We start from the raw sequence: 10,788 nt of genomic DNA on the forward strand, positions 1-10,788 counted from the left end.
CCTGGAGAATGAGGATGAGAAAAGAAGAAGTCAGGCGTCCACCTGGAGAATGAGGATGAGAATTGAAGAAGTCAGGCGTCCACCTGGAGAATAAGGATGAGAATTGAAGAAATCAGGCGTCCACCTGGAGAATGAGGATGAGAATTAAAGAAATCAGGCGTCCACCTGGAGAATGAGGATAAGAATTGAAGAAATCAGGCATCCACCTGGAGAATGAGGATGAGGAATTGAAAAAATCAGGCGTCCACCTGGAGAATGAGGATAAGAATTAAAGAAGTCAGGCGTCCACCTGGAGAATGAGGATGAGAATTAAAGAAGTCAGACGTCCACCTGGAGAATGAGGATGAGAAAAGAAGAAATCAGGCGTCCACCTGGAGAATGAGGATGAAGAAGTTAAAAAGAAGTCAGGCTTCCACCTGGAGAACGAGGATAAGAATTAAAGAAGTCAGGCGTCCACCTAGAGAATGAGGACAAAGAATTAAAGAAGTCAGGCGTCCACCTGGAGAATGAGGATGAGAAAAGAAGAAATCAGGCGTCCACCTGGAGAATGAGGATGAAGAAGTTAAAAAGAAGTCAGGCTTCCACCTGGAGAACGAGGATAAGAATTAAAGAAGTCAGGCGTCCACCTGGAGAATGAGGACAAAGAATTGAAGAAGTCAGGCGTCCACCTGGAGAACGAGGATAAGAATTAAAGAAGTCAGGCGTCCACCTGGAGAATGAGGACAAAGAATTGAAGAAGTCAGGCGTCCACCTGGAGAATGAGGATAATAATTAAAGAAGTCAGGCATCCACCTGAAGAATGAGGATGAGAATTGAAGAAGTCAGGCGTCCACCTGGAGAATGAGGATAAGAATTAAAGAAGTCAGGCATCCACCTGGAGAATGAGGACGAAAAAAAAAGAATAAGAAATCAGGCGTCCACATGGAGAATGAGGATGAGAAAAGAAGAAGTCAGGCGTCCACCTGGAGAACGAGGATGAAGAATTAAAAGAAGTCAGGCGTCCACCTGGAGAATGAGGACAAAGAGTTGAAGAAATCAGGCGTCCACCTGGAGAATGAGGATAAAAAATTAAAAGAAGTCAGGCATCCACCTGGATAACGAGGACAAAGAATTGAAGAAGTCAGGCGTCCACCTGGAGAATGAGGATGAATCCGCAGTCAGGCACCCACCTGGAGAACAAGGGAATACAATTGAAGTATTGAAGTCAAAAGCCCGCTCATATGAGAAAGGAGCACACTTAGAATCAATAAAGCAGATGAGTCCAACAAAATCCCCAGCAAGAAACAACAAGAGTCCCAAACAGATAAAGAAAATACGGGATACGATGAAAAGGAAAACGAAATAAGCCAAATGCCCAAGAGTCACCAAGATATCAAGACAACAAGAAACGCAAGGGCATGATCTAGATAAGATTTTTATAATTCATGTACCATAGTCTAATTTATCTTTTTGTATTACCTTTGAAGTAAGGTGCAATAAGGAGGTCAGCAAGCAGTAAAATCAGCACGAAGCAGCAGTAACATCATAGTCCCACGGTAGTCCCAGCTACCAAAAACTTTCCGAACTACATTGACCTGATTCCTTTATAGCCAAGGATATGTAGGAAACCTTTGAAGCAGAGGTTCGGTCAAATCTTTCAAAAATGCTTCCCACGGAGTATTTGAACGGGCAAAAAATCCCTCGTATCCGCTCACTTTATCTTTGCACGAAAACTCTTCGAGTTTCCGCACAAAGAGGGGCAGCTGTGAGCACGTGATTTTTGCCTCACGAAAAAACTACTCCAAAATAAATCAAAAATAAAATAAATTTCTTTTACTGTGCAATTGTTGAATTTTTGCGTGATGTTTGTTAAAAATTTGTCTTATACCCGTAAATGTTTATTTTGTCATAACAAAATGAAAATAAAATAAAAATATATGTTTCATGCATATCTAGGATTTAATTATGCATTTAATAATTGATTCAAAATAAAATCACAAAAATATGCATTTTTATTTTTATTTTTCGTCATATTAATTGTGTCATTGTGTGATTAATGTTTTATCTACGTGTTAATGGTTATTAAAAGGTAATTAGTATTATTGTAATGATAATTTTTTTTGTTTTTATAATTTTGATTAGGATTTTATTAATTAAGAATAAATTTAGGAAATAAAAAATAGGTTGAAAACATAAAAAATATCGGACCTGGATTAAAATCCAGGCCCAAACCAAGTTACCCCCCCCACAGGCCAAATCAAACGAGCCCAGGTCCGGTCCAGTCCAAAGGAGTCAAAACGACAACGTTTGGTCAGAGTTTATCATGGACCGTTGGATCAAATCCAACCAACGGATGAGATCTCATCACCCTAACCCACAATCCTTACCCGATCCAACACCCGGTTCAACCCGTCCCCCAAAACTTAAGCCAAACGACGTCGTTTGGTTAAGTGAGTAGATCCTGGCCTTTCATTTTGATTGATCGGACGGTCAATATCAATCCACCATTCCCCATATAAACCCATAATCCTTACCCCGGCCCCCTTAACTAAACACCCCCCTCCTCTCCTGTTCATCGTCTTCCCAAACAGACCCCTAACCCTAGACACCCCTATTCCCCATAGCCTGAAACCCGGCGGCATCAACGCCGCCGGTCACCAAAATAACACCCTAGACTCCTCACCACTTCCTCTACACAGATCTGACCTTAGTTTCCTTCGAATCAGACCCCAACTCTTCGAATATTAAATCGAAGGTGGGTCTGAAAACTCAAACCTTTCCAATAGCTTCCAAAATAACACCACAGCATCCCCTAGCCTACCTCGTTATAGATCTAGTTTTGGTTTGGTTCGAATCCCCTCAGAACTCTTCGAATCTTCTTTTGAAGATTCGAATGAAACCTAACTCTACTCAGATTCCTCCCAAATTAACATCAAATGACCTTTAGGCTTCCCTCACCCTTGTGCCATCTTTGGTTTCCCTCGAATCTACCCAGAAGTGTTCGGATTTAAAATCCAAGATCTGAAACCCTAAATTTTCCAATCTGGGCATCTTTTTCACTTCAGACGAAAGATTGAGGTTTAATCGACCTTAGTCAAAGTATTTTCAGTAGAAAATACTTCGACTAAGGTCTGTTTGATTTCAAACAAAGTCCAAATCCAAGTTGAGTTCGAGTCTGGTTAAAATTGAAAGATTCAGAGGTACTTTTCTATTTCTTTTGTATTCTGCATGTATTTTGTTTGTTTTAATAGCCTGTTAATTTTTCATATTTTTGTTTGATTTAATTCTGTCATTTTTGTCTCATACCCGTCTATATGCTCAAAATATGAAACTGTTTCTGTTGGTTGTGATTATTTACAATGTGAGTAATCGACTCGATTAAGTTCGTCGATTAGTTATATTATGAATTCTCATTTATGATAATGCTGATTGAAACAGTCTGTTTCTATTGTTTTAGACTGATTATGGACCAATGTTGTAAATAGTCAACTGATTAATACTCGTCAATTAAATCATGTTTGTTTGCAAATCAGTAAATTCAAATGAATGTTGTGTATATATTGTTTTCTGAACAGGGCATTGTCAGTATATTGACAATGCTCCTGTGTGTGTTTGATTTTAGTCCAATGTTGAAATGCAGTTGAATTATTAGGCTGAATTCAGTATAATAGTGTTGTAATGTTATTTTTGAATTCAAGTTTACAAATGTTGATTAGATGTAATTGTGTTAGAAGGTTACATTCTTAGTTAGGATTCAGTCCAAAACTTTAGGATTGGTTGTAGCTGTCTTAAATCAGATTAATAATCAGGTTTGAACAGATTTTAAAAAAAATCTGTATTGTTAGATTTTAAGTTTGACAGCAGTAATAATAGTAATCACAGTAGGATTTCTGAGGGTATTTCTGGGACAGAATAGTGAGGGCAATATGATAGCACAATGGGCTGAAAGTGGAAAGTTATTGGCTATTATTTAAAGTGATAATGGGAAACAAGGGATAATGGGGCTGCTTAAAATCAGGATAGGATCATTTAAAGTATTCAAAAGCAGTTTTAATGGAACTTTCTGATTTTTAAAGAAGAAAAGGGGTCCAGGCAGCACTTAAAAAGATAGGACCAGCCCTATATAAATAGAGGGGGATTGGGACTGACTTAAGAGAGCCTTTCAGACAGAAAGAAAGGAAAGAGAGAAAGAAAAAATCTGATATGGAGGACAGATTTTAAAACTGAAGAGATGAAAAATCAAAAGGAAATTAGGAGAAAAGATCTGATTTTAAGAGAAGAAAACAGATTTTAGAGGAGGAGAAAGATCAGTTTTCAGATAGATACATTTGAGAAAAACAGAAAGAAAGAAAGAGATACAAATAGAATCAGAAACAGAAATTTGAAAAGAAAAAGAAACAAAAAGGGAACACACACACAGTGAAGCTGAAACAGACACCAGAAAAGAAAAGAAAAATCCGAAACCTTGTTGTTCTTTTTGGAATCTGTCCGGGTCTGTGTATTCATACTATTGGGTTTTAAAATCTGAAATTCTTTAAGAAGAGTTGCTCTTGTGAATCTGGATTTCTCGGGTCTTATTATTGCTCAAATCTGTGGAAATACTGATATTCTGCCAGTATTTTGTTACTGCTGCAACTGCTGAAACTTACTTCTTCTACCTTCATTTCCAGGTACTTATCTTTTAGATTCTATGTTGGAAAGAGATTCAGCATGACGAATCAATGAAGCTTGAATTGCAATTCTATTTTTATTTTGTCTAAGTTCATTATTTTAAAAGTTCAGTCTTGTTTTGTGTTTGGTTAATATAGTAGTATGTTTGACATGATAATTAGTAGTTCTCTTTTAAAACTCATATAAGTGCTGTAATAATATTATCTATACTAGAATTTCTCATTATTATAGTTATATGTGAGTTGTCAAAACAGGGAGTATGACATAAAAATGGGCCATTGATTACATCCCATAATACTTTTAGCTAAATGTAAAGTAGAATGGATGTATTAAGAAGTTACATTAGTAGTATATCTTGTAAACAAAAAAATATGATTTTGTTTAGATTGATATAAGCTATTATATGGCATGACGACAGGTATATTTATAATCATATGAGTAAGGTGAGTTGGTATAGCTCGTTATGATGTTAAGAATATTATGAATGTTTAGGCGCACAACTATGTTGTATGTAATACGATTTTATTGAATCAATTCGAATAATAACTCCTTTCTCATCAATTTGATTATTTAGCGTTATAAATAAACTAAGCAATTATAATTTTGGATTAAAAACAAGTATGTGAGAATGAGATGATATGTATAAGAACAAATTGCAACACTTTATATCAATGGTAAGTAAAAATAAAACTTGCACTAAATAAAAATAATAAAAATTCTTGAAAAATATTTCTTCCCTTTATAAATCATTTTTAGTTTCATATACAATTCATTCTTTGGCATATATATATATATATATATATATATATATATATTGTATTTGTTAAAAATCATATTTTTATTCTTTTCTTCGAATTTGAATAGCGGGATGAATATAATTTATACTCGGAAATTATAATCGACGGGCAACATTTAATAGATTGTGAATTCTTTTCAAAGAATTTAAGGGCCTCTAAAATGGGAGTTCTCATGATTTTCACATAAAAATGTATGAATATAATAAACAATTTGTGGAAAATCCATAATACCATTACAAATATTTTGCGCGATTAGGGATGCGTTCGCGTACCCTGATTATATTTTTTTAAAAAAAAGCAAATTCGGATTATGCGTACGCGCAATTTCGAGCGAATATTTAAGAAAAGGATTTTTCCAAGGATGTTAAAATAATTTCATATAACCCGAGATGTGCAGTTCATTGTCTAAATACAAGGGTGATGATGTTCCTGATTTCATTTTAAATTTCGAACGTATGATTTTTTAATAAAAACTATAACAATTTTATTGTGTACACGTATGCGTGGCACGATCCTCTGTAATTATAAAAGGTATATAATACGAATATACATACGCGTAATTCGTCATAAACAATAAACAGAAGCGGTGACAAAATCCTGCAATATATATGTAAAAATCAAGATAAGCCAATAATAAAAACAGTTGAGCGACCGTGCTAGAACCACGGAATTCGGAAATGCCTAACACCTTCTTCCGGATTAATAGAATTCCTTACTCAGGATTTCTGGTTCGCAGAATAATAAACAGAGTCATATTCTCCTCGATTCAGGGATTTAAATCGGTGACTTGGGACGCCTTAAAATTCCCAGGTGGCGACTCTGAAATAATTAAATAAAATCCCGTTTCGACTGTCCTTCAATTGGAGAAAACACCCCACGCGCCCCGCGGGCGCGGAAAAAGGAGGTGCGACAACTACTTCATGCTACAGTCTGTCTCCTTAATTTTTAACTCTATATATGATCTTTCAATATGTGTCTTTTACCGGTACTATTTTATATTGTAATTGGATAGTTTCAGCAAGTTTTCTTTGTGATTGTTACATTCAAATGCTGAAATTATGAATTGGAATGAATTCTATTAATTTAGTTTGAACGTTTATGTGGCTAGATTATTAAATAAAATATGTATATATTTATTGTCTTTTACATAGAAATACTGAAAAATCATTTAAGTATATAAAACTCAACTCTATTGCATAATGTATTAAGCAATAAACCGTGGAAACTTTACATTTAATGTCCAGTGATCCTTTTAATTAATTAAGATTTGTCTGCAACAACTTTGATTAAACAAAATTATATATTACGTTTAGGATCACATAAGGAAATTATAAACATTAAATTATTTCAAATTTTTTCCTTTTGACCAATTTTTAGGTGATCTAAAATTTATTTGATTGGAGATTTGCGACAACATTTTTAGTCAAATAAAATTTAAGGTTAAGGATCACATAAAGAAAATCTATACATTAAATTTATAATTAGTTATGCAAAATATAATAACTTAAGAACCTTTATTATATTTTGTATAATTAATTAGGATAAAACTTAAATGTCTTTTTTATAATTGCCTACAGGGATTATGAATTAGAATTTAATTGTTTTATCATAAAGATAGAATATCATTTTAGTAACAAATTGATAATTCTATCATAAATAATGAATCTAATTGAATTCAGATTTTAGCCTATAGGTAAATTTTATGTCGGTAGATTCATTTACATGGTTTGCATTGACGAATCATGATATCTGTTTATTTGCCTCAAGTTTATGTTAAGTATGTATATTTTTTTGCAGTTATGCAACCTACGATTTTTTCTGATATATGTGATATTCTTGAAATTAATGATGAGAATTATAAGATTTGGAAGGAGAAAATTCTTCTTCACTTAGGGCGCATGGACATTGATTATGCTATAAGAAAAGACGAACCATATATTACTGAAACCAACACTCCAGCTGAAATTGCTCTTCATGAACAATGGGAGTGGTCTAACCGCTTGAGTACCTTGTTCATCAGGACTAAAATTGCTGCTGGTATTCGTGGTTCTGTCGAATAGTATACCAATGTCAAGGAATTATTGAAGGCTATTAATGAACAATTTGAGACTTCAGGTTAGGCACTTGCCAACACCTTAATTATGAAAGTCTCATCAATGAAGCTCACTAGTGTGAGAGGTGTGCATGAGCACATAATGAAAATGCGAGACTTAGCGGCTCAATTAAAAACTCTTGAGGTTGAAATGTCTGAAACTTTCCTTGTGCACTATATATTGAACTCTCTTTCACAACAATATACTCCCTTTAAGATTTTTTATAACACGCATAAGGATAAATAATCTATTAATGAACTTCTGACCATGTGTGTTCAAGAAGAGGACCGATTGCTGATGGAAATAAGAGAAAGTGCATTCAAGGATACTCAAACAAAGAGGACATATCAAGCGAAGAAGAAGGGAAAAAGAAAGTTACCCCTTAAAACTGACATCAATAAAGAATCTTTGCGTTTCTTTTGTAGAAAGAAGAGCCACATGAAAAAAGCTTGCGTCAAGTTTCAAAAATTTCTTCACAAGAAAGGTAATTCAATTTCTGTTGTAACTTACGAAGCTAATATGGTTGATGTTAATCTTAACATATGGTGGATTGATTTTGGTTCTACAATCCATATTATAAATTCCTTGTAGGGATTAAGAAATATGCGAAAGCCAGTACGAGCTGAGTGAAACATCTATTCTGGAAACAAGATGCAGTCGCACATGGAGGCCATTGGGACATGTGTTTTAGTTCTTAGTAATGGTTTCATTTTGAAATTAGAAAATCCGTTTTATATTCCTAGTTTTTCTAGGAATTTAATTTCAGTTTCAATACTTGTACCCTTTGTTTATTCCTTCAACTTTTCATAAAGTTATATCCATCTACTTTAGAAATCTAAAGTTGCTGGTACTAAGCGATGTATTATTGATAAGTTATGCGTCTTTGTTTTTATGATTTAACAATCTTTATGAGAAAACCAGATAAGGAACCTGATACAATTAGTTCCCTTGCGTTCAGAGTAACTAGTCGGATATCTGGTTTAATTCTCAATGAAATCAGATAAGGGAACATCAGAGAGAATAAATAAGGATCAGTTTTCTTGATCGTCGTGCAGTCATCTACAACTGTAAAAGCTGCTGCACTGTACCGTCTAGCAGCAGTACAACATCACAGTTGTAGCTTGCTACGGCCAAACTAAAGGATACTTTATTACATAATCTTTGATGACCTCGCACACATATATTATCAACATGAGGCAAGGTATTTTATTTTCCTAACACTTGCAAAGCCAAAAAATCATATTCTCTCAAGTGCTAGCCACCACTTCTCTCAAGAACAAAGCTACTGCAACTTCAAGGACAAGATCCAAATATTGAAGATATTTTAAGTCCTTAGATTTATTGAGTCTTTGTTATGTTTTTCTTCATTTGTAATCCTACACTACTTTCAAGAACAGTTTTTATAGGACAAATTTAAACCACTGTTTGGTTTAGTTTCTTGACTAGAGTTAGTCAACATTCGTTGCTTTGTAATAGAGTTATTGCAAAGGGCTTACAATAGAGTTATTGTAAGGGGTGAGGAATTAAGAGTTTGATTCCTAGATTGCAATAGGTTGTAATATGAAGTTTGCTCGATTGAGTGGAGTTGAAATCCTACTAGGGTAGGTCGCGGTCTTTAATCCCTTAAGAAAGGAGTTTTACACGTAAATATTACGTGTTCTTTATTTACTATCGATTTATTGTTGGAACAGATAGAGAACCTGGTTCTCTATGCTATTTGGTTTTACAGTATGTTACTTACCGTGGGAACTAATAGAGAACCTGATTCTCTATATAATTTGGTGGACTCTTAATTTCTATCAATTGGTATCTGAGCGGGTTCTTTCTAAAATGTTAACACCTAGAAATATCTTCGTCATGGATGCTCCACTAAACTTCGAGGAAGGACAATCAACCTATAGACCCCCAAAATTCAAGGCCAATACTATGGTTGGTGGAAAACAAGAATGTATGACTTCATTATGGCTGATTACTCTGAGATTTGGGATATGATTTTTTTATGGTCTCCTTGTCTCTATGAAGGCTATTAGAGAGGGAACAAGGACTTTTCCAAAGACAAGAAGAGAATACAATGGTGCTGACCGAATAGCTGTTGAGAAGAACTTCAAGGCGAAGAAGATTCTTATGTGTGGTATTGGACCAGATAAGTATAATTGTGTCTCGCCATGTGAATTTGTCAAGGAAATCTTGGAAGCTCTTCAAACGGCTTACGAAGGAACTACTCAGGTAAAGCATTCCAAAATAGATATGCTTACAACTAAGTATGACCTCTTTAAAATGAAAGAGGATGGGTCCATTCAAGAGATTCATACTTGTTTCACCTCCATAATCAATGAGTTTCATTCACTTGGGGAAATCATTTCAACAAACAAGTTGGTCCAGAAGATACTCAGTGTTCTACTAGGTTCCTGGGAGAGCAAGGTTAAAGTCATCACTGAAGCCAAAGACCTGCAGAAGCTGACTATTGACGAGCTTGTTGGAAATCTCAAAACATATGAGATGAAGAGAAAGAAGGATCTTGAAAGAAGAGAGCCCGAGAAGAAGAAGAACCTGGTTCTCAAAACTGCCCATAGTGACTCAAGCAGTGATGAATATGACATAATGTATCTCCCTTGAAAATTTCAAAAGATGGTTCGTAGAAATGGTGGGATCCCAAAGAAAGGAAGTTCCAGCTGAAATTTCAAAGAAAATAATTACTGTTATCAGTGTTGAAAGCCTAGACACTTTAGTAGAGATTATCCTCTTCATAAGTAAGATCATCACAAAACTAACACTGATAAGGCAACTAAGAGGAACCAGGTCCCTAACCGAAAGTTCAAAAGAAGAGATGTTACTGACAACGTTGTGAAGTAAGCCCTTGCTGCATGGGGAGAATCTGAAAGTGAAAATGACCAAGGAGATACATCTATGATGGTTATTTACAATAGATCTTCAGAATATGAGTCAATCTTTGCACTCATGGCCAAATCTGATGATGATAAGCACAATGAGGAAGATAAAGTAAGTTTTCTTGATGTTCAAAGAAATTTGAAAATTTACTCTAAGAAAAAATTGATGTCCCTAGCAAATGTGTTGATTGATGCTTATCATAATGAGAAAAATGCTTTAATTGAAGAAATTAGTGACATAGAACAAGAGAGAGATGATATTATAGTTTCCATTGTAGACTTAAAAGAACAAGTGAAAGAAGTAACTAGAAAAAATACCTTGTTGAAAAACTAAATGAAAAAATGTATGGACATCCCTAA

This window comes from Nicotiana sylvestris, chromosome 12, assembly GCF_000393655.2.
Source record: "Nicotiana sylvestris chromosome 12, ASM39365v2, whole genome shotgun sequence".
NCBI lineage: Eukaryota > Viridiplantae > Streptophyta > Magnoliopsida > Solanales > Solanaceae > Nicotiana > Nicotiana sylvestris.